This window comes from Drosophila nasuta, chromosome 2L, assembly GCF_023558535.2.
Source record: "Drosophila nasuta strain 15112-1781.00 chromosome 2L, ASM2355853v1, whole genome shotgun sequence".
Classification (NCBI taxonomy): Eukaryota; Metazoa; Arthropoda; class Insecta; order Diptera; family Drosophilidae; genus Drosophila; species Drosophila nasuta.
In genome coordinates this window covers 28,021,622-28,033,875 of record NC_083455.1, presented here as the reverse complement: position 1 = coordinate 28,033,875, position 12,254 = coordinate 28,021,622, and the positions used below count along the sequence as shown (strand labels likewise).

The window sequence follows — 12,254 nt, the reverse complement described above, 5'->3', positions numbered from 1 at the left end:
GAACCACTCTCAAGTTATTCGTTGTTTTGCTTTTCAGCAGATCTTACCACATTCGCATTCAAACAAATTGCTGTTGTATTTGTGATTAATTTCCATTAACGTGGCGGGCCTCGGGGGCATCAACAAGCCAGCAAGCGACCACAAGGACTGCACTTTTGTGGCATCCACCTCGACATCGAGTAGCGAGAGACCTGAAAATGGAAATGGATTGCCGGCCGAATGCCTTCATTATTATTATTATTTTTTTGCAGTCTCCTTGCTTATTTTTTCGACTGTTTTTTTTGCTGTTGTATTTTCGGGGCAAAAGCAAAAGTGGCAGCCACGCCTACGACGCAGAGTGAAAAGGGGTTGCAACAAGGTCTTGAATAACTGCCACAGTGCAATGGAGTCGACTCTTGTCTTTTAACTCGCGACTGTTGTAGGTGGCAAAACGTATCTGAACTCTTGAACTAGCACGCCACATACGCAGAGACTTTGTAAAAAATCTTCGGCTTCGGCTTCGTCTTCCTCTTCGTCTGCGTCTCTTCTTCTGTCTCTCTTCTTGGCTTGTTGTCTTTGCTTTTGAATCTGAGTCGCTGATAGGCAAAGTTCTGCTGCAGCTGCTGTTGCTGTTGCAACTGTTGCAATTGCTCAAGGTTCGCAAACAAATTCTAGACTTTTTGCAGACGCAACATGCAAGCATGAAAGAGAAGAGAGAGTGAGACAGAGAGAAGCCAAAAGTGACGGCCGCTTTGTCTTCATTTCAAAGTTGTTGCCTGCACTCATTTATTTGTTTCTGATTTCTGACCAACACCACACCTCCTCTTAGCCCTTAGCCGCACTCTCCCCTCTTTCCCTCCATAACCCCTTGACGCCTCGCTTGTGCTTGGCCTGTCGTCATTATCATTATTTGCTGCACACTCCTTTTAGCCCAGTTGAGTTATTTCCTTCCCATTTGCCAGATTCGACTCTGACTCTGACTTTGACTTGGACTCCTGTTGGTATCAGTTGCAGATCATGGCGAAAACTGTTGAAATTTGTTGAGACGAAAAGAGAGCGAGTGAGAGAGCAGCTGCTGGTTATTATTAGCGGCAGTCAATTCATATTACAGTAAATACAAATAACATCGACAGCCAACAACTATGCCACCTGGGCAGAGAGACAAAAACACAGAGACAAAGAGAGAGAGAGAGAGAGCAAAGGCCTCTAGCTAGAGGAATCTGGGAGACTATAATGATGCCATTGACTCGACTGCAACAGCTTCTCTCTCGGCAACCTCGCCAACGACGCACATGATGAAGATGAAGATGATGATGATGATGGTGATTATGGGTTATGTTCGTCTAGGTATTCATTTGGGCCACGCAGCATTTTTTGGGGTGTGTACGCAGACAACGTTGCCAACAAGAAGAAGAATAAGAACAACAGCAACAACAACGAGGCGACAGCGGAAAGTGAAAAGCCTTAATTTGTTATAGACCAAAAACAATAACAACAAACATAGTCTCAACAACGAAGCTGAGCCCAGCCGTTGGGTTATTTTTAAAGCCATTTAAGTGGCTTCGACTAGCGAGTTGTTGCTGTCGTTGCTGTTGCAGTTGCTTTGGCTGTTGCTGTAACTATGAGCACGTACTCGTATTGCAAGCAAGCCTCACATTGTTCTATGCATTGCGTTGCCTCGGACGGATGGACATTTTTCACTTTGGCTGTCAAATGGGGAGACTTCGACAGCTTTTAAAGCTGGGCCAACAGCGCCACCAAGGCACCAAGGTACCAAGACATCGAGGAACTCTCAGCCATGCCCACTCAAACTGCAGACAGAGACTGGATATGCTTCATTTCTTTGTAGAGCAATTCAAGGTTTGAGGACTTCGACTGCGACTGCGACTGTGACTGGGCTTGGTCTCTCTCTTCCGATTTGCCAGCTGATTGCAAAATAAGTGATTTGCGAGCTTGGCTGCGTGATAAGATGCAATCAGTTATGGATGCGGGACAATGCCAACACACAACTGATACCATCAGAGTCAGATGCTTTTGACGGCCCTCTGGCATGCTGCTGCAGCCACATTATGCCTTTATAATTTGTCAATACATCAAGCGCACAATAAAGCGATTATGAGTCGCAAGTTGGCAAGTAAATCCCATAAAGGCCAATCTCAATCTCTCGCGCAACTGCATCGGAATCTTCATCTCAAGGCAATGCGTACGAAATACGAAATGCGAAATACAATAATAATTTTATTTCAACTCAAATCGTCGAGGAGCTGATGAGAAAATTAAAGCCGCCAGCGAGAGCTGAGCAAGCACAGATTCAGCAGCCATCAAGTTGAGCTGCAGCCTAAGCTCCTCCAAAGCCTGACTGAAGACGCGCGCTTCAACTCGGTTGGGAAACAGAGACAGCGACAGAGACAGAACAGAGAGTTGGAGACTTGGAGGAAGAGGCTTAATAACAATTCCATTAGCGGCTAATGTCTTCATTGCAAGTGTCAGTTATGGGGGCGCGAGAACTGAGAAACCAGCGAGACAGAGACAGAGACAGAGAGAGAACGAGAACGAGGTCTCCTCTCTTTCTGCTGGGTGATGCTAAACTGACTGACCGGGCACAGCCTACGTCCCATCATCACCCAGAGGAGGAGAGTCGCCTCCTTCTGCCCCTCCCGGTTGCAGGTTGCAGGTGGCAGGTTGCAACGAACGTCTCGCATGTCAGTTTAACACTTTGGCGCGCAACTTCATCTGTTGCCTCTTCATCTGCTGCAAATCCTTTGAAGTTGCTTTTTATTATAGCGCGCGCTTGATTATTGTCCAAATTTATGGCAAATACCTGCACTAATAAGCTCGTTCTGCCGCCTCATCTCATCGCAGCTCGTCTCGCCATCTACGTTTTGGAATTAGCATTCAAGTGGCCAACAAATGCGAAAATAATTGCTACCACGAAAAAGCCATGAAAAGAGGGAGAGTAGAAGCAACGGGAAAGGGGAGGAGGTAGAGTAGCAGAGGCAACTGCAGGGGATTTGCTAATTGCCGACATGATTGGCGCAATCGCCAGTTGCCAACTACAACAGGAATAATAAAGAGATCTTTTACGACCAGCAGTTGAAGTTCGTTGTCTAAGTCTTTTGTTTGGCCAGTGTCCATTTCCGGTTCCGCTAGGGAGGCAACGCACCAGGGGCGAAACTGCTCAGTTCCAGCGCCGCTTTTGATCCACAATCTCCACTCACACACAAACACACTTAGACAGAGAGACAGCCTTGGAGTGCATCAAAGAGAAAAGATCCCGACGCCGCTGCCAAATGTAATTCGATACGTTTTTGGACTACACTGGCGCCGCTGCCTCCGTCCAGCGCCTCCTCCCCCCTCCCCGCGCTCTGTTAGCTGATGATTGCAGAGATGATTTGTGCGAGATGCGCTTGTATTTCAGCTCAGATCGCAGTCCCTATTGCGATGACGACGGCGACGACGACGACGACGATGACGAACTCGGTGCAGGGCAAACAGGAATCCATTAGAGACTGACAAGCAGGAGAAGAACTACAACCACGCTGCATAATGAAACACGCGCAATCTGGCCATAATGGCAATGTTCTTGCCAATAGAATCATTGGCCATCCATCCATCCATCCATCCATACAACATCTATCCTCATCATCCATCGAGTTGAACTCCAACTCCAACTGCAACTCAAACCCAATTCCAATCCCAATCCCGCACAAAGGCAGCCATTAAAATATAATAATAGCTGCCATAGCTGCAAATGTTGTGTGCCTTGTTGTTGCCAGTTGCAAGTTGCTTTTCCCCAGCAGCAGCAACAATAATAGCAGAGGCAGCAACAGCAGCTACTGTGGCCAAACAATTTGGACATGACACACCAAGGAAGCAGCTACGATGCGATGATCGAATCTCATAATGCAGCCAGCGAGTGGGAGGCGCGCAGAGAGAGAGAAAGAGAGAGAAGCGCAGAACGTCAAAGCTAAACAAGAACAATCTATCCAAATGTCCATCTATTGTGCAGATAAAGCTGCACCATCTTCGTCTCCATCGCTGACGCTGTCTCAGTCTCCGTCTCAGTCTCCGTCTTCTGTGTTCCGCGTGTGTCTAGGGATTTGTGTGAGCTTACACTTTGCGCAATCCAACTGCAAACTACAAACGGCGGCTGATGAAGATTAGCCTTGTTCCTTCCCCCCTCTCCACTCAGCTAACTTTGCGTTGAGCTGCTGCTGATGCTGCTGACATTGATGTGCCACCAGCAGCAGCAACCACAGAAATAACAGCAGCCATTTTTGCTGCCATTGTTTCGACGCGCCGTCGAATGCTTCTCTCTCTCATTGTTGTTGTTGTTGTTGTTGTTGTCCTTTTAGCATCAAAAGAGATTTGCATTTTATCGCATTGCATTCGCCAACGGAAATAACAAAATCAACAATCCACAAGTAACAGCAACAACAACAACAACATCTTCGTCGTCGTCGTCATTGTCGTTGTCGCTGCTTGAGACCCGCTGACAGTCGGACAGTTGCTCAGCTTGCTCGATTGAAGTTTATAGCTTGGAGCAGGAGTAAAAAAAGGAGCACGCTGAAGCTGAAGCTGAAGCTGAAGCTAAAGCTGGCGGATGCTCAGTCATTTTCGGCGAGCTGTCAGTTAATTGAAATATTCGTGCTGTCGTCGCCATCGAATCATCGTCATCAATGTCAGCTCGCTGTGGCTACTCATTAAAGCTTCGCTTAGAAGCGGCGATTTACATAGCCAAGACAATCAAAAAAGGCGAAAGCTGAAGCTGAAGCTGAGGCTGCAACTGCAGCCTGCTAAGCGGTGATCAAACACAAAACGTGTTAATGTGCCAAATGAAACGATGCAGCAGTTGTCAGTGGATCCACATGTGGATATGGATGGGAGGCCACAGCAAACAGTTGCTGCTGGCATTGCGGACAGAGGATGCTGCTGCCAGCCAAGGAGCGCGCTACCCGCTGTGCCACAAAGTTAAACAGAATCAATTTATAAATCAGCGCACTGCGCGGCTTTAAAGGTCAGCGATAACAACAACAGCAGCTAAAGCAGCCAAAGCACCCTAAGGAGCTGGAGGGGATTGGCCAGGCCAGGCTCTTCGTTTGCGATGAGCAATTTATTGTGTCAAACTCAATTATACTCGTGTGATATTTTTGTTGCCCACAAAACAGAAGAAAACAAAACAAAGCCAAGCAACAGCAGTAACAGCAACAGCAACAGCAGAATGCCAACCACAAAAAGGAGCAACCTAAATTCTCGAAATGCTGCAACTTTGGCCCGCGAGAGATGCAACAACAGAAAACGGCAAAACAGCAACAGAATCAACAACAACAACAACAGCAACAACAAAGCCCCAGGCCAATGTCTGGGCTTGGAACTGAGAACTGAGAACTGCGAACTGCAGCCGAAATGAAAGAAGAAAAGTTACAGATAAATGAGCTCAATCGTTTGGCGAAAGGCGCAATTCAACTGCCAAAATAACAAAAGCCCCAAAAAAGCAGCAGCAGCAACAGCAACAAAAAGCAACAGCGACTGAAAAATGAGAAAAACAACAAGAAAAACACGCAAAGGGAAGACAACAACAAAAAGTGATGTGCAAAAGAAAGCGAGTAACTAGTCGACTTGCGAATACCCTGCACTCAATATGAAAATGCAAAAGTCAAAAGTGCTAAATAGAGTAAGAGATGCGCTCATCTGAGTGCAGCTCATTAGCAAATGCTTCACCAAAAAGTGCCTTCCCAAACAGAAGTTGCAACTGCAACGCCTGCTCCCTTGCGGCGGCTCGCGACCAGGCAACACTCACTTTTTGTGCACTGGGCAGCCAAGAATTTCACGTTGACACTTTTAAGTGGACATCAAGCAGTTTGCGCATATTTGCCTCCCTCTCTCCCTCTCTTCCTCCTCTCTCCTTCTGCCTCGCTGTACCCCATCAGTCAGAGAAAGAGACAGAGGCAGAGTTAGGAGCCACAGCTGCAGCTGCAGCAGAGACACGGCACAGCACAGAGCAAAGAGTTGGCTTCACTTCGAGTTTTGGGCTCTTTTGGAAATTTACAGTTGGTGCGCGGGGGGAGGGGAGAGAGAGTGCGAGTTATGCGATCTTTGGACTCTTAACGATTCGCTTTTGTTGTTGCTGTTCTTATTGGGAACTCTTTTTCTCTCTCTCTTTTTGTTTGTTGGACAGTTGCCCAGGTTCGTCCTGCAGCGCAGGGTCAGAAATTCAGTTAATTTAGCGAGAAATGTACAAAAGTTGTCAGCAACTGCCGAGCGCAGAAGAGGGGGAAACACAGGGGGAAGGGCCTAGAGGTCGACTACCCAGGACAAAAGAGAACAGTCTTCAGTCTTTCTATCAAAGAGTGCATTGCAAATATGCGAAACAGTTGCATCAAAGGACACAATTAGGCCCCGTCGATGAGGAGGAGGCAGCTCCTCATCAAAGGCTCCAAAGCCGACTATAAATCTTCGACACATAAACAAAATCCACGCGGAATTTTTATTGCTTATTATTGCCAAGCTTTGGCTTTAGCTTTGAGTTTAAGTTTGAGTTTGTCTTTGTCGCTGGCTGTTTTGTTAACTGCCTTTCAACTGGCGACTGCATTTCGCATTTCACAGATTTCGCAGAACCAACAACAACAACAATACAAAAGTATCGAGTTTCATTTCCTGTGTGCAAAATCGCTATAGAAAGCCCGTTCACTTGTCATTATGATTCTGAACAATGGCAAATTTGCAGTGACCTCCGCCTCAGAAAGATCTCTTTCTCCTTGTGGCTCCTCTGAAATCAGATCCTTGGCGAAATCATTCGCACAATCAGCGCACACAAATCGTAACGATTTCTCATTTTAATCAATTAAAAAGTCAACGGTCGTTGCCTGCGATTCCGATTCTCTGTCTCTCCCTCTCTCTCTCTCTCTCTCTCTCTTTCTCTCTCAACTGCGAAAACTAACTGTAAATCGCTGACACTTGCCGAAAATATGCCAAAAAGTCTCGGATCTGAATCCAAGTCCGACTCCAAGTTGCAGTCGGAATCGGACTCCGAGTACAGTTTGTTTGATTAATGAGGTGAAATGTTGTGAAATATTGTCGGTGCTGAGACTGAGACACAGAGAACGCATGTGTGTGTGTGCGTAAAGGGCGGGCTTGGGTGGCAAATGGGGGAAGAGCGAGGGAAGAAGAGGCAACAGATCAAATGGAAATCAATACCTACATGAAATTTAACGCCTCGACAGATTCCCGTTGCCAGTTGCCAGTTGCCAGTTGTGAGTTCGTTATGTTATGTGCAATGTGCGCCCCCGTTGCCATCACGCGAGCTTCGAGTTGCACGCTGTACGTTGAGAGTCTTGTTCCCCCGCTCCAAATATGGGGAGACAACTGCAGCAACAGACACAGCAACAGCGGCAGCAGCAACAGTTGTCACAGCAGTCAAAAATGCTGCAAAATAAAATAAAGAATTTTCAATAAGTATGCGACAAGTAATGCCAAGAATGCACGACTAGAAGTCACCCTCTGCTCCGGGCAGTAAGATGTAGAGGCAACTCTATCCGCATACAAAAAACCAATAAGAAAGCTACAGTCGAGGGGGGTCGACTGTGAGATACCCGCTACACATTATGAATACAAGCAAATCAGTGCGCAAAAATACTGAAATATGCCAAAGGCTATCTTTTTGGTATATTGATATAATAACATTCAAGATATACCATATACAGTAAAAACCAAACAGGGCGGTATTATTCCAAAATATACCAAATTAATATACCAAAAAATACTGAAATACTGGAATTTAAGGTAAATGCATGTAGTGTCATTCAATATATACCATACAGAGCAAAATATGCTATAAATATGCCAAATTAACTATGACCCGTAGTGTTCATACAGACGGATGGACAGAAGGACATGACTATCGTCTCGTCTGTTAAAGCTGCTTAAGAATATAAGTATATACTTTGTGGGGCCGGAAATGCTTCTGTCTGTAAGATACATTTCAAAGAGGCACAAAGTTATAATAGCCTTCTACCCTATGGATAGCAGGTATAAAAACAGAGTACATCAGGTGTGAACGTGTTAACGTCAGTTCAATGAGTCCAAGTTGCAGGTGTTCCCAAGCGAGTGGAGTGCCAAACTATTTCAGCTTCGAGTGAAACTAAATCAATAAGCACGCGGCGTATACTTAATCAAGACATAACTCGCGCTTTCTGCACAATCTGTAAATCTATAAGATCGATAATCCCAGTGATTAGCATGATGGGAATGATTAGCAGCTGGCGCAAGAGTTTCGACTTTTGAAGTAGGAGTATTCAGTGCGCCAGTTTAGCAATCGATAAACAGAGCTGCATTATCGATTGGCGGCGAAAGCGTTTCTACGCCCAATTGTAATCGATCGGGCTGCGTTCTCAGATCTCTCGACATATCCCGGGGGCAATCGCTTCACACCTAAACGCATTTCTCTGCTAGAGTTGGAGCAGAAGAAGAAGTTGGCAAGAGGTTCGACAAAATAATATTCTTTTGTCGTGGCAAACTGCTGACCCAGTTTTGTGGCAACAACTTGAATAAATATGGAACTCTGGTGCAGTGGTGCAGCAGAGACTGAGACTAAGACAACAGGCAGCGTGCAACGTGCAACAAGCAGTCGCATTAAATTCTAATAATTCGCTATTATGACATGATAGTCACGTATTAAGCAAAGCAGCAGCAGCGGCAGCCAAAATAGCAAACAGAAATTATGAGACGGCCCACAACCGGTTAGTCGGCTAGACGCAAACCCCAAGCCCCCAAAACCCATAACCCAAAACAGCCAAAAACTCAGACAGCAGCTCAGAGTGGAAGTCGAAGTCGAAGTCGGAGTTGGAGTTGGATTCGGAGTCGCAGAGTCGATTGGTAAAATTAAAATGAATGCGCAAATGCCAAAATATTTGAGGCAAACAAAATTTGCATTCGCATCGTAAAACTGGCCCAAACCAATGCGAGCAATTCTCGTGACACACGAGGCATGAGGCATATGGGGCAGCTGTAGTGCACCTATATACAAAGAGGGGCGAGAGGGGACTGTGTTGCCACATACGAGACTGCGGGTAATGTTGATTTTTTGGCATACGGGCATCAGGAACGCGAAGCATTTGCATAACAAAGGCGCAAGACTTGGCGCCTTCAGGCAAGTAAACAACCTACTCTTCCCCTCCTCTGCCCCTTTCGATTAAGCCCTCCCCTCTAGCAACACACTGATTGCCAACCCCCCAAAGCTCCCTCGGCACAAACTCGAAGCAAGCAGCCATTTTGGCATTTGCCAAGTTGCGTTGACACATTCTGCAGTCGCTGTGGCTGTTGCCGTTGCAGTTACCACAGCGTTGAAAACCCACACACACACACACACACACGCAAAGCGTTCGTTCTAGTGCTGATCGATTTGTGCCCCCTTAATTTGATGCCAAAATATGGCGCACACACGAATTGTGTTTCTCATATTTGAGCTGCAACCAAATATGCATATGATGCAATGACACGAGCTGACTAAAGGCAAGTGAACAATGCAATAAGTACAATACTATTATTTGATAATAAGAAGAATATAATACTTGGTGGATATTCTAGTATGTATTCCGGGAGTTAGTTAGTTTTGTGATTTGACAATATTTCTCTTGTCTGGAATAGTCAACACACTATTCTAAAAGTTCTTCATCTAAAATTATGTATTAATTCCTCAGATTGCACTTGGCACTTTAGGATAATGTCATTAAGAATCCCCCGAGCTCTGTTACAAATATGCTTGACCAGCTCGGTTGGTGACGTGTTGTGTTTGCTGCACCCGCGCTTGTGGCGAAACTTGAACTTCGACTTTCAAAAAGGCAGCAACAACGCGAACACCGCAAACTGGCAGCTGACTAATGAGAGAATTATGCAAAAGATAGAACGAACGCTTGGAAGCAACAACAACGACAGCAACAACGCTGCGTATGCGCAATACACACACACACTCAGCAGGAGGCAGCTGAAAAGTGGCTCATTAGCCTCCGTCTATGGCGGTGGCTAATCGGAGCAGAGCTCCGTCTGGTGAATGGCCACGACAACAGCAACAGTAACAGCAACCACATGAGACAACTATCAATGTATCTCCGAGTGCGCGAGCAAAACGGCAACAACATGAACACATCTTATCAGGCAACCAATTAAGACAAAAAACTGCAAAACTAAACTTGAAAATGCCAATGCGAAAATCGCAACGCAACGACAGCAAGTATAAAAAGACAACTCACATTTTAATTTGATTTGGCAGCGGGCGACAGAGAGCTGAAGTATTATTCGATTTCGATTTCATTTAAGATTAACAAACATATCACAGTTAGTGAGATCCGAATAGATCTATTCACTATTGAGTATTGACTGGCCATGTAATGAGCGACGTGTGACATGGCCAATGGCAATTGCCAATTGACTCTGTTGGCAATTGGAAACCGTGTCTGCCACCTGCTGCTGCTGCTGCTGCTGTTGTTGTTGCTGCTATTGTGTGCTGTGACTGCCACCAATTGTGCGATGCTGCGATAGAGAGCGAGTCGAGTCACCAACATGTCAAACAGTCAGCACCAATTGGCCATAATTCTAGATCAAATCACAAACCACGAAGGTCGAAGCAAGGAGAGAAAGAGTGAAGCAAAAGACAGCGACTAATTGAATCACATTTGTGAGGAGGAGTTGCAGCTGCCCACGCATCACGCTCAACTTCTAGCAACTCTAGATTCCATTTGCATTGGCATCTGCTGGCTTCGATTTCACGTTCAAAGGTTATGACGTTGTCGTGTCAACGTTTCATTATTTATTGTTTGTGTGCGCGAAAAAGGGTTTGCCGCCTGCCCCGAAAACAAAAGCCAGCTAATGCGCCCACTCCTCGGCCTGTCTCTCAGTCGCAGTCTCTGTCTCAGTCTCTTTCGTAGACTGTTGTCTGTTGCCTGTCGCCACAGTTGAAGTTGTTCTCGTCCTCCTGCTCCTGTCAGTTATTAATGGAACGCCATTGTCTGCACAGCATCTTGTGAGCTGCTCTAACGGCGCTTTGATTTCCCTTCAGTCTACAAAATTAGCATTCAATAGACGCCAATCAACGCCCAAACTAAAGCTCTCTATTGCATCGGTTCTTAAGAGGGGGGAAATGTTGATCAGCAAATTATGCACAATTATGCGCAGCGCACTAACCAAAATCAAGTAGGAACAAAACACGCAGAGATCACTTCCGTCGAGCCGCATTCCCGTTTTCCCCTCTGCTCTTTCTCTCTCTGCAAAGAGTTGAAGACTCTCACATGTAGGTGGCGCTGTCGACATCGACATTGCTGCGGTACACAGATCTTGGCATTAGATACGAGAGCTAGTCTCACTTCGCAATCGGAGTCAAAGTCGGAGTTGGAGTCGGAGTCGCCTCCACCTAATCGCAATCGTGCGCATTCTCGTTCTCTGATTGTTAGATGAACTCAACACAGATGGATACGCAGCTTGAGGATGATGTTGAGGACGCGTCTTGTTGTCGACAACGTTGATTTCAATGCCGCAGCAGCAACAATAATGGCAAAGCAACAACAACCAGAAGAAGAGCGTGCCTTTTAATTGCCGTGCCGCCAACAGATATTAGAAGCAGCCAACGACGAGGATGACAACATGACGATGGCGACGACGACGACGACGACTCTGACTGAAGATGATCATCTCGAGCCTGGATGATGAAGTGTACGAGAAGATGATGATGATGATGGTGTTGTTACCTTTGGCTGTTCATGCCGAGCTGGCTGTTGTTGTGATTCTAGTTGTCATGTGGGTGGAGAATATGACGCTGATGTCTGTTGCGTCTTCTCTCCTCCCTCCGATTCCCCTCTTCAACTCTTCTGCATAAATAGAACAATGCTGGAACTTGGCTAGAGTCCATGACAGTCGTTCAACTTGAGAGCCACAGCCCACAAACAAGGCAACGCTGTTGTTGTTGCTGTTGCTGTTGTTTGACATTGCAATTGTTTTTAATTTCAGCGACAACATTTCATTGTGAATAGCCTAAATGCAGCTCCAACATTTCCGGAGTGACGAAATGCAGCGACAAACTGATGCAGATTGTGAAAGACCAGCAGAACGAGACAGAGACAGAGATAGAGAAAGAGAGAGAGAGAGAGATTGGCTTGGGAAAGGTTCGACAATTGCTCATGTATAACTGCAACTGGAACCGCTTATCGTACGGTATTGCTCGACGGGCATTGGGGCATGTACTCGTATCCGTGGCATCGATATGAGAACCTCAGCAACAGCAGCTG

At 46.1% G+C, this 12,254-nt stretch overlaps 1 long non-coding RNA gene across 2 annotated transcripts in view; it reads right to left on the bottom strand.

The window, feature by feature from the left end:
- LOC132785638 (uncharacterized) overlaps positions 1-12,254 on the bottom strand; it is a 48,002-nt gene that overhangs the window by 521 nt on the left and 35,227 nt on the right. The window contains exons 1-2 of one of the 2 annotated variants that reach the window (XR_009632340.1): positions 7,181-7,426; positions 48-191 (exon numbers count right to left, since the gene is read on the bottom strand). This is a non-coding gene — a long non-coding RNA (uncharacterized LOC132785638). Of the gene's footprint in view, positions 1-47; positions 192-7,180; positions 7,427-12,254 lie in introns of those variants that run through there. The other variant, XR_009632341.1, reaches the window with a different exon arrangement.